Here is a 9,808-nt window from a genome sequence, read left to right as displayed (position 1 = left end):
GTGTCTAGCCATCAACTCAGATTTCCCAGGCTCTTTTCCTATGTTAAGGACCCCTGGGTCACTATTCTTGAGTTCTTGGACTCTCAGGACATTTTCCAGCACTTCCACCTTCCTTTGTCCAGCCAGGCTTTTGATGATCTGACTATTCTCCAGTCCATGTTGGGTGGCCTTAATAGAGCACCTGGGTCCAAGGATATTTGGTTTTGGAAGGGCACTGCCAAGGGATACTCACCAAAGTTGTTTTACTCACATACTTTTGTATCAGCATCTTTCAACCCTTTGACAGCTTGGATCTGGAAGTCCTCTTGTACAATGAAAATCAAAGTTTTTGCTTGGATGCTTATTATGGACAGGTTGAACACCAAGGACATGGTGGATAGGAGGCATTGGCATTTGGAGGATGGAGTAAACTGTGTCCTTTGTCCTTTGCAGACTGGGGAAACAAGGGATCATCTGTTCTTCAATTGCAACTTTAGTGTCAGAGTTTGGAACTATCTGCAAATTGATTGGTCTTCTGGTGACTCCATGGCTCCTTTGGTTCTTAATGCTAGCAGGAGTTTTAGGAAGCCCTTCTTCACCGAAGTGGTGTTCATTGCTTGCTGGAATATCTGGATCATCAGGAATGCTAAGGTCTTCAGGCATGAGAGAGCTAGATTTAATAAATGGAGATCTGCTTTCATCCATGACATCAGCTTAATGCAATATAGAGTGAAAGCTGCCTACAAGGATGATCTTCTACGCTGGATTTCATTTCTGCCACCTTGAGGCCAATAGTCTGTATCTTTTAACTTGATTTTTCTCCTTCTTCCCCTAGCTACTTTGATTACCTCTTGTAATCCCCCTTTGTACTTGTACTGTATCTCTTTTTCTCAATAAAGTTTTGATATGCTGTGGGGGTTTCCCCTACAGTTTCCAGTCAAAAAAAAAGAGTTGTGGGCGATAATAGTCATACTGCTTACCAGCATGTCATACTTTGATTCGTCGGTATTGTTGGATGAAGCGGCCCAGACCGACATTACATGACCGCGTTCATGAGACTGGTTCTACCGCCGTGCTTCGCACACAGGTGGCTAGTTGGTGTCTGTTTCTCCAGCTTTAGTTGAATCAAGTTTGACTACGCCCGGTTCTTGTTGAAGGTTAAAATAGCACACTTGATGAAAAATCATTGTGATTTTGATGCGTAGGTAAAAACGGTTCTTGCTAGAAGCCCGTAGCAGCCATGTAAAACTTGCAACAACAAAGTAGAGGACGTCTAACTTTTTTTGGAAGGGCTTGCTGTGATGTGATATGGTAAAGACGTGATGATATAAATTATTGTATGAGATGATCATGTTTTGTAACATTTATTGGCAACTGGCAGGAGCCATATGGTTGTTGCTTTATTGTATGAAATGCAATCGCCATGTAATTGCTTTACTTTATCACTAAGCGATAGCGATAGTCGTAGAAGCAATAGTTGGCCAGACGACAACGATGTTTCGATGGAGATCAAGGTGTCAAGCCGGTGACGATGGTGATCATGACGGTGCTTTGGAGATGGGGATCAAAGGCACAAGATGATGATGGCCATATCATATCACTTATTTTGATTACATGTAATGTTTATCTTTTATACATCTTATTTTGCTTAGTATGATGGTAGCATTATAAGATGATCTCTCACTAAATTTCAAGGTACAAGTGTTCTCCCTGAGTATGCACCGTTGCGACAGTTCGTCGTGCCGAGACACCACGTGATGATCGGGTGCAATAAGCTCTACTTTCACATACAACGGGTGCAAGCCAATTTTGCACACACAGAATAATCGGGTTAAACTTGACGAGCCTAGCATATGCAGATATGGCCTCAGAACACTTAGACCGAAAGGTCGAGCGTGAATCATATAGTAGATATGATCAACATAGTGATTTTCACCATTGAAAACTACTCCATCTCACGTGATGATCGGACATGGTTTAGTTGATATGGATCACGTGATCACTTAGATGATTAGAGGGATGTCTATCTAAGTGGGAGTTCTTAAGTAATATGATTAGTTGAACTTTAATTTATCATGAACTTAGTACATGATAGTATTTTGCATGTCTATGTTGTTGTAGATAAATGGCCTGCGCTACTATTCCGTTGAATTTTAATGCGTTCCTAGAGAAAGCTAAGTTGAAAGATGATGATAGCAACTACACGGACTGGGTCCGTAACTTGAGGATTATCCTCATTGCTGCACAGAAGAATTATGTCCTGAAAGCACCAGTAGGTGCAAGACCCGCTGGAGGAGCAACGCCGGACGTTATGAACGCCTGGCAGAGCAAAGGTGATGACTACTCGATAGTTCAGTGTGCCATGCTTTACGTCTTAGAACCAAGACTTCAACGACGTTTTGAATGTCATGGAGCATATGAGATGTTCCAGGAGTTGAAGTTAATATTTCAAGCAAATACCCGGATTGAGAGATATGAAGTCTCCAATAAGTTCTACAGCTGCAAAATGGAGGAGAATAGTTCTGTTAGTGAACATATACTCAAAATGTATGGGTACCACGGTCACTTGAGTCAACTGGGTATCTTCCGGTTGTTAGTGTCATTGACAGAGTTCTTCAATCACTGCCACCAAGCTACAAAAGCTTCGTGATGAACTATAATAAGCAAGGGATGGATAAGACAATTCCCGAGCTCTTCGCGATGCTAAAGGCTGCGGAGGTAGAAATCAAGAAGGAACATCAAGTGTTGATGGTTAACAAGACCACTAGTTTCAAGAAGAAGGGCAAAGGGAAGAAGGGGAACTTCAAGAAGAACGGCAAGCAAGTTGCTGCTCAAGTGAAGAAGCCCAAGTCTGGACCTAAGCCTGAGACTGAGTACTTCTACTGCAAAGGGACTGGTCACTGGAAGCGGAACTGCCCCAAGTATTTGGCGGATAAGAAGGATGGCAAAGTGAAAGGTATATTTGATATACATGTTATTGATGTGTACCTTACTAATGCTCGTAGTAGCACCTGGGTATTTGATACTGGTTCTGTTGCTCATATTTGCAACTCGAAACAGGGGCTACGGATTAAGCGAAGATTGGCTAAGGACGAGGTGATGATGCGCGTGGGAAATGGTTCCAAAGTCGATGTGATCACCGTCGGCACGCTACCTCTACATCAACCTTCGGGATTAGTTTTAGACCTGAATAATTGTTATTTGGTGCCAGCGTTAAGCATGAACATTATATTTGGATCTTGTTTGATGCGAGATGGTTATTCATTTAAATCATAGAATAATGGTTGTTCTATTTATATGAGTAATATCTTTTATGGTCATGCACCCTTGATGAGTGGTCTACTTTTATTAAATCTCGATAGTAGTGATACACATATTCATAGTATTGAAGCCAAAAGGTATAAGTTTAATAATGATAGTGCAACTTATTTGTGGCACTGCTGTTTAGGTCATATTGGTGTAAAGCGCATGAAGAAACTCCATGCTGATGGGCTTTTGGAATCACTTGATTATGAATCACTTGATGCTTGCGAACCATGCCTCATGGGCAAGATGACTAAGACTCCGTTCTCCGGAACGATGGAGCGAGCAACAGACTTGTTGGAAATAATACATACTGATGTATGCGGTCCGATGAGTGTTGAGGCTCGCGGCGGGTATCGTTATTTTCTGACCTTCACAGATGATTTGAGCAGATATGGGTATATCTACTTGATGAAACATAAGTCTGAAACATTTGAAAAGTTCAAAAAAAATCAGAGTGAAGTAGAAAATCATCGTAACAAGAAAATAAAGTTTCTACGATCTGATCGTGGAGGTGAATATTTGAGTTACGAGTTTGGTCTTCATTTGAAACAATGCGGAATAGTTTCGCAACTCACGCCACCCGGAACACCATAGCGTAATGGTGTGTCCGAACGTCGTAACCGCACTTTATTAGATATGGTGCGATCTATGATGTCACTTACTAATTTACCGCTATCATTTTGGGGTTATGCTTTAGAAACGGCTGCATTCACGTTAAATAGGGCACCATCTAAATCCGTTGAGACGACACCATATGAACTGTGGCTTGGCAAGAAACCAAAGTTGTCATTTCTTAAAGTTTGGGGCTGCGATGCTTATGTAAAAAAGCTTCAATCTGATAAGCTCGAACCCAAATCGGAGAAATGTGTCTTCATAGGATACCCAAAGGAGACTGTTGGGTACACCTTCTATCATAGATCCGAAGGCAAAATATTCGTTGCTAAGAATGGATCCTTTCTAGAGAAGGAGTTTCTCTCGAAAGAAGTGAGTGGGAGGAAAGTAGAACTTGATGAGCTAATTGTACATGCTCCCTTATTGGAAAGTAGTTCATCACAGAAATCAGTTCCAGTGATTCCTACACCAATTAGTGAGGAAGCTAATGATGATGATCATGAAGCTTCTGATCAAGTTACTACCGAACCTCGTAGGTCAACCAGACTAAGATCCGCACCAGAGTGGTACGGTAATCCTGTTCTAGACGTCATGTTACTTGACCATGACGAACCTACGAACTATGAGGAAGCAATGATGAGCCCAGATTCCGTGAAATGGTTTGAGGCCATGAAATCTGAGATGGGATCCATGTATGAGAACAAAGTGTGGACTTTGGTTGACTTGCCCGATGATCGGCAAGCCATAGAAAATAAATGGATCTTCAAGAAGAAGACCGACGCTGACGGTAATGTTACTGTCTACAAAGCTCGACTTGTTGCAAAAGGTTTTTGAAAGTGCTAGTTATCGACTAGAGGGGGGGTGAATAGGCGATTTTTATGAAAGTCTTCAAAACATGAGAGTTTCAAAGACAAACAATAGAAATGAACCTATTGATATGCAGCGGAAGGTAAACTACACTAAGCAAGCCATAGTCAAGTATTCAATGAAGTGAAAGCACGAAGACTAATAGCAGCTAGGTAGTAAAGATCAGGATGGAAGATAGTATGAAGCCAAACAATGATAGTAGTCACACAGTGAAGTCAAACAGGTAGTGCAAGCAGGCAATGACTTCACGAAGACAAACTGTAAGTAAAGAGAGGGAGAGGATCGAACCAGTCACTTGGTGAGGACACAGGATTTGTTGGACCAGTTCCAGTTGCTGTGACAACTGTACGTCTGGTTAGGGAGGTTGAGATTCAACTCAGAAGACCACGTCTTCACCTTATTCCCCTTGAGCTAAGGACACCCAGTCCTCGCCCAATCACTCTGGTAAGTCTTCAAGGTAGACTTCCAAACCTTCACAGACTTCGTTCACCGGCGATCCACAATGACTCTTGGATGCTCAGAACGCGACGCCTAACCGGCTGGAGGATTCACAGTCCTCAAGTGTAACAAGTCTTCAGGTCACGCGGACAGAAAGACTTCACTGATGCCTAACACTCTTTGGCTCTGGGTGTTTGGGCTTTGTCCTCGCAAGGATTTCTCTCTCAAAAGCTTCGGAGGTGGGTTCCTCTCAAACGACAAAAGCCGTGCACTAACTCTGAGTAGCCACCAAATTATGGTGTAGGGGGTGGGCTATTTATAGCCACTAGGAAACCCGACCTGATTTGTCCGAAATGACCTTGGGTCACTAAGGAACTGACACGTGTTCCAACGGTCAGATTTCAAACACACGCGGCAACTTGACTTGGGCTACAAGTAAAGCTGACTCATCCAGCTCTGGATAAGATTTGCTCTCATTGTCTTCACTCGAAGACATATGATTTGGTTGAGCATCACTTCAGTCACTCTGACTTTGTTCACTGGGACCCCACTTAATAGTACGGTGGTTCCTGTGACTCAACAAAGAAGAAAAAGGAACAACGAAACAAATAAGTCTTCGCGCTCCATAGTCTTCACGCGATGTCTTCTCATGCCATAGTCTTCAATGTGAATATCTTCACATACCACCATTGTCTTCAATGTCTTCATACATTTTTAGGGGTCATCTCCGGTAGGTAAACCGAATCAATGAGGGACTACTACATGTGTTATCCTGCAATTCTCACAAACACATTAGTCCCTCAACCAGGTTTGTCGTCAATACTCCAAAACCAACTAGGGGTGGCACTAGATGCACTTACAATCTCCCCTTTTTTGCTGATTGATGACAAACTGGTTGAAGTTTTCAACGGGGATAAAAGTATGTGAAATTGTAAAGGATAAAGGTATTGTCTTCATAAGTAGCAAAAGGCTCCCCCTAAAGATGTGCATATAAGTAATTTTCTTTTGGAATGCAAATGCACATGGCAGGTTGTACTTGTGGAGATCCTCTTCAACTTATGAAGACAATTCATCATGCATGATTTGATATAACGAAGATAATGACATGCATAATGAAAAATGGACGTCTGCAATATGACTTCGTGTGGGATTTATCATCGCACATGCAGAATTTATCATCACATCACAGAATAGAAAACAAGTAGCAGACGACCGTCAAGTTTAAGTGTTACAACTCAAAGAACCAAATGTATCAAAAGCGAGAGTTGTAAGCACTTGGCAAAATATAAAGCAACATATGGACCCGCTTGAAGACTATCAACTCATATGCTTCTCCCCCTTTTGTCAGTAAGGACCAAAAAGGTTTGAAGACATAGAGCCTCTACTTGTTCCCAGAAGGAGTAGGAGAAGCTGCAGGGTCGGCGTCGGGGTTTGGCGGTGTAGAAGAACTTGGTGCAGTGTCGTCACGCGCTGAAGTTGGAGGTGGTGAAGTAGCATCATCTTGATCATCGATGACTCTGGCATTCACCGTTGCAGCTGAGGAGGAATAGTCAGAGTCTTCAAGAGACAGAGTTCGACGCAAGACAACATTCCTTGGAGGAGTGGAGTCAAACTTGAATCTTTTAGTGAAGCCATCGTCTTGAAAATCTGCTTCAGCACTAAGCAATGTCAAACTCTTCCATAACCTTTGACAGGTTTCATGAGTGACAAAGGCATTCTTGGTGGCAAGATTGCGAATGCGATTGACATCCACCAAGAGACTTTGCATCTGTCGCTTCAGCCAGTAGTAATGCTTATCCTGTTTCTGATGAAGGGCAATGAGAAGCTCTCTGTCATTGAGAACACGAGATCGCTTCCGAGGCCTTTGTGCAATAGTGCTTTCAGTGGCTTCAGTTTGAGCACGGTGAGGTAGGCGTGTATTGCCAGCCAAAGGATAAACATGAGTGACTGCCTGGACTCCTTCAATGGGCTGTGTGAAGCTTTGGTGATCAGCATTGTGAAGACAAACAGGCTCCTTGGCAGGCTCTGGGTATATGGCTTCAACTGACATATCAACCTCGGGCAAAAAGATCGGATGGTTGCGAGCAGAAGGCTGATAGTTGACAACAGAATGAAGCTTGATAAGGCGCATAACCCATGGAGCGTAGAATTTCACTCCAAAGAGATCAGAGCATGATGCATCCAATTTCCTGATAAAGAAGTCTTGAGCATTGAAGCTGATGCCATTGAAGATATAAAAGACCAAAGTCTTCATGGCTCCTTCAAGTTTCGCTGCAGAAGAATGTCCTTTGATAGGCCACAGAGTTCGCCTGATGATATGATAAATAGTGCGGGGTAGATACTCTAGGTCTTCAACAAAGAACTCTCTTGGGTATTCAGCGTCGCGTGGCAGAGGCTTCATCATTCTCAACATTTGGCTCATGTTGGGCTCTGGCTTCTGAAAGATGCTCTCCAGTGCATTGCGGTGAAGCTGACAACCAGGTTCATATAGTTCACCTGGAATGGGCAGACCAGCGAGCTCAATGATGTCAAGAGCTTTAGCTTCACGGTGTATGTTTCCTGTCATCCACTCAAGGACCCATGTCTTCGGATCCCTGTTGTAGCCGCGAATGTGGAGGGTGGCATAGAATTGCAACAGAAGCTCTTCATTCCAATGCTCCTTATCAGTCACAAAGTTCAGCAATCCAGCATCACGGAAGCAGTCAAGGGCTTCTTCAAGGCATGGCAATCCAGCAATGGCTTCACAGTCAAGACGCATATGAGGGAAGATGCGCCCTTGATCATAGAGAACACAAGAGTAGTAGCTGCGCTGCTGATAGCTCTAGAACCGATCAGATGAAATCCTTGGCTTGGAATAGGGGTTCTTGGCACTATCAAAGAAAGTGTTGTGCGCAATGAAGCCATTTGCATTGAAGGACCCTGGTGAAGTGGCAGTACCTGGAAACCTGGGCAGTCTTGACTTCGGCTTCTGGACCTGAGGCCTGTGCTCGACATGATAATCAAATTGCGGACTAGCAGTAGGTGGAGGAACCAGAATGGGCCATCTAACAGTGACCAGCTGACCATAATTGTATGCTTGCTCGATAGTGTGTGGTCTTGGAGGCGGTATAGGAGCAGTGGCATTAACTTCAGGCTGCAGATTTGCATCAGGTGCAACATTGGCTTCAGGAGCAATCACTTCAGGCACCACATTAACTTCAGGCGCCACATTAGCGTCAGCCATGACAATGTCATTGGCTTCAGTGTTGGTGTTGGTGGTCGCCTCAATGTTGTTAACCTCCACTTGAGTAGCTGGAGGGTCGGACACATTCTCCTCGAGAACAACTTCAGGGTTGGTTGGGGGTGTAGCAACATGTTTTTCTTCAACTCTTGGTTCTTCTTGGTCATCGGCTGATGCAGCCAGAATATCTTCAGCCGCCTTGGCTTCAGACTCGGGGACGTTCGCAGTAGGAGAGGCTTCAGGAAATACTTGGCGAGATACTAATTGGTGCTCTTCTCCTTCTGGAACACTTGACATATTGACTTATGGCCTTGGTCCTTTGCGAAGCTTGCAGAATGCTGGCGACGCTTGTGGAGATGGAGTTGTCTGGACCACAAGGTCTTCGTCTTCAAGCACGGGAGTGGTGACTTGAGGTGGGGGAGTAGCTGGTGTTTCTTCTTCTCGGGGGGATTCTTGAGGGTGATCAGCCCATGAGTCATCCTGAGCTATTGGCGTCAAAGGACGACCAATGCTGATGAGTTCGCTGTTCGTGAGAACAGGTGATGATACCACATTGTGCTCGATCTAAGGAAGGACTTCATCATCTTCAACATTGTCTTGATGACCAATGTCTTCAGCTGCGGTGGGGTCAACAGCTGGAATGTCTTCAGCTTCAGGAGCCTCTGGGGAAGCAGGCTCATGAACTATCAAACGGTGCTCTTGTTGTGCAGATGCAGGACGAGCAACAGAAATTGGCTCGACGACAAGGGGCTCTGCGGGAGCAGCCCGATCTTTCTTCTTGGTTTTACGCTTCTTGGTGGGTGGAGCATCGTCAGTGGTGTTCTTGGTCTTGCGCTTTCTGGCTTTGGCTTCAGCTGCCCTTGTCTTCTGAAGCTCTGAAGCCACTGTGGGGACCTTAGGCTTCACGCCTGTCATACTGGCTGGGAAGACAATGCGAGGTTCTTCCCGCCTGGATGGTTCAGCTTGGTCCACAGTAGGCTTCTTCTGCTTGGCAGCCATTTTGGGGTAGATGCCAGGATGCCCAAGTGCCTTGCGCTTCTCAGCTTCATTGTATGCTTGAACACACTTTGCAGCCAGAAGCTTCATTCGCTCTCGAGAACCTTTGGCTTCATCACGTTTCTTGTGAAACGCTTCCTTGAGCTCATGCAGCATGGTCTTGAAGTTTTGGACGTCTGTCACGCTGAGCTTGGCCACATGCTTCTTGAACTGAGCCTTTTCATAATCAATCTTGTGCTTCAGCTCAACATTTTCTGAGCAAGAGCCAGCTCAGGAGCAATGGCACCATGGAAGGAGACGCTTAGGCCAACGGGAAGTTGCAGATCATCAAAGCTGAGATTGGGGGTGTCAAACCACTCACCAATGAAATTGGTTAACACTTCCACGTCA

The sequence above is a fragment of the Aegilops tauschii genome, chromosome 4, assembly GCF_002575655.3.
Source record: "Aegilops tauschii subsp. strangulata cultivar AL8/78 chromosome 4, Aet v6.0, whole genome shotgun sequence".
Lineage (NCBI taxonomy): Eukaryota > Viridiplantae > Streptophyta > Magnoliopsida > Poales > Poaceae > Aegilops > Aegilops tauschii.
Note: the sequence above shows the minus strand (reverse complement) of the source record.